This window comes from Penaeus vannamei, chromosome 18, assembly GCF_042767895.1.
Source record: "Penaeus vannamei isolate JL-2024 chromosome 18, ASM4276789v1, whole genome shotgun sequence".
Classification (NCBI taxonomy): Eukaryota; Metazoa; Arthropoda; class Malacostraca; order Decapoda; family Penaeidae; genus Penaeus; species Penaeus vannamei.
In genome coordinates this window covers 21276712-21279864 of record NC_091566.1, presented here as the reverse complement: position 1 = coordinate 21279864, position 3153 = coordinate 21276712, and positions in this window count along the sequence as shown.

Below are 3153 nucleotides of genomic sequence, written 5' to 3'. Positions count from 1 at the left end.
TGAAGTCATTAATTCATCGGTTAAAATGAAATCTTTAATTCACCAATTAAAATGAAATCTCCAATTTATCGATTAAAATGAAATCTGCAGACATTCGTTTATTTGAAAAAGGAAGCAATATGTAGTTTACAAATATATTTCATTCGGAAAAGAGACAAAGGATGAAATAAAAAAGGAAGAGAGACACAGAGAGAAATCGTTACTTCTGTTACCATTAAATATTTAAATCTTTATGAAGCATTCATAATATGGAGTAAACCTAATGCGTGATCTGCCAAGTCTCATCACACACATACCTACACATATAATGCATATATAATGTATGTGTGCTTCATCTCTCTGTATAAACAAATGTATACACTCCACACACACACACACATATATACGTGTGTGTGTGTATGTGTGTGTGTGTGCGTGCGTGCGTGTGTATGTGTGTGTGTGTGTGTGTGTGTGTGTGTGTGTGTGTGTGTGTGTGTGTGTGTGTGTGTGTGTGTACGTGCGTGTGTGTGTGTGTTGCCATCAGATGTGAACGTAAGACCGCCGCTTGCCACCCGATATGAACGAGAGAGGAGCGGCCTTAGTACAGGTGAATGAAAGGGGTCTTGGATTGTGGGTTTATTACTGAGGGTAGATGTAAGACCCCAGGAGACCCTTTCTCCATCTACCAAAGGCAGAGTGGTGACACTCCACCTGCTGGAGTGTCAGACTGAGTTCAGGTGAATTCGCTGAGTTTGCTTGAGGAGATGTTGGTATTTGGGTAAACCAGGCTTTGGAGTGGTATGTGCAAAGCAGCTGCTTCCTGTGATGTACTCTCAGGCGGACTTCGACAGGAACGGACAGCCTTTGTTTCAGCCAGGGACAGATATGTGGAAAGATTGTTTACGTCGCTCCGCCACGCAAAAGGCTCGTCCTCGAGCCGTCTGCAATATCTGCAACACTACAAGAGGCAACAGGAACAACGATTTGTTCATTAATTCCACACTACAAAAGGCGCGTCGGGATACAGGTTCTACTAGGCATCTCCACATGGTTCTTGGTGATCCAATGGTCGCTAAGGTCGTAGCATGCCAGAGTAGCGGGTGTGACGGTTTTGCAGTGAGGTAACATTCAGTAGGAAGGAGGGTCATCTTGGCAATGAGGATCACATCGTCTTCAGAGGCTGAAATATAAGTGCACCAGGCCAGTAAAAGGACCAAGAGGGGGATAATGAGTTACTTGTCAGTGACCTCACTGATACCTTACCAATAAGAATTTGTCACAAGAAGGGCCAAGTTTCACATGAGGTGTTAAATACTTAGGATTTGTTAGGATTAGCGAGTTCAGTAAACATATTGTATAGAGAAAAATTGATGAAAAATAATTCCTTATCTTCAGGCTAAAAAGGCACATAGAGGCAGCTGGGCTTGCTCTCAGTTCTACCCGTGCGCATCCCGGGCGCGTCAATCGTAACCATCGTAGGAGCAACCGTAAGCGTCGTGTGAGCGTGTGTGAGCAAGGTCTATATAAGTACTTATATAGACCTTGAGTATGAGTAGATTCTCGGGGCGGCGAGACGCCGATGCCTTCGCTTATCGTCATGAGCCTTGCTTAAAATTACCTTCCAGTGATAATAATTATGTAAGTCTATATAAAGCATGGTAACTGCAGTGTGTTGCCATAGTTTGCAAGAGAGTGGACTCATCAGTTAGATGCATGTTGCATATTCACCGATAACTTTAAACTAAAGAAGGATTAATTCCAGCATTACAAGAGGACAAGATGTCGAAGTTTGAGAGGCCGTCATTAAGCGAGTTAGAGTCAGTCTTAAATCAAATGGATGGCAATTATTGCAATGCATAATCCTAGAGTGAATTCCGTTTAGAGCGGTCAAGTGGGTGGTTTTGGGCTTATAGCAGGAAAGCGACGCCTATGTGTGAATAAGCGAATGGTTAGCTCGGCAAGTATAAGGGAAAACAGGTATAAATATAGGCGTTGTGACAGTTACAGTGCTATGCACACACTCGCAAAGGAAGTAGTGAAGCACCCACTAGTAGTGATACAATCTGCAGGTGAAAACAATAATGTCACAACGAAAGTCGCAATAGTAAATAATAGAACAACAGCATAAACGCTTATAGTTATTTGTTTTGAGAAAATAGAATATAATGAACTGTGGAATGTGAGGACAACAAATATAATAAACATAAAAACAACAATAGTATACTAGTTAAAGAATATATATATATATATATATATATATATATATATATATATATATATATATATATATATATATATGTATGTATGTATATATAAATAAATTTATATATATGATGTAATGTGAGTTTTATTCATGATACGAAAGTAATGTTTCAGTGAATATACTGCGTGCGGGTATTAACGAAATGATAAATATAACATTTTTAGGCCTAATTATCCATCTTAAAGCTTAAATCTCTGTGACTCAATATGCGATACATTAGCTTGTCCAGTACATAATATTCCAGTTTAATACAGTGTCTGTTAGATGATCTCGACAGCACACCAAGGAACTCTTCGTTAACAGAGTTGGTCTGGTCCCTATCAAATTATCTCTGGCCAAATTAATTCTTGACTCATATTATCTCTCATCGCCTGTCTAATTATACAAATCAGTACAGCTCTATCTACATACTTTTTTATCTTGACTGACCTCACTTCAGATTTCGTAGTTCTTATGCGTTATCTCTTGTAGGGTAGAGATAGGCATTTTTAATTGTCACATTAAAAAAATATATATTCCCGTATAAGTAGTGTTTTAGTTTTCACCGGTTATTGGATAATAACAAAAGATGTAAAACGATTGTTTCTCATTTGAACTTTATTACGCAATCAAGTATGACCTTCAATGGACTCGCTAAAGTCAGTGACGCTATAGCACTTGAGCTACATGTATGATAATACAAGAGCTTAAGCTTACGTGGAGACATTACACAAAAAAAAACATTCAGCTAGAATTGACCTTTGTGTTTTTGGTAATTCTTGGCAAGTGAATGTTATCGTATACATCAATAAGGGATAATGGATTTCAAGTACAAAAATATCCCTTTTATATTCATACAAAGCTAATAATAGGGCTATGTAGTTATCGGTAATTCAAAATCTCCCGCCACGTTGACAGAACCATCTGGCGGC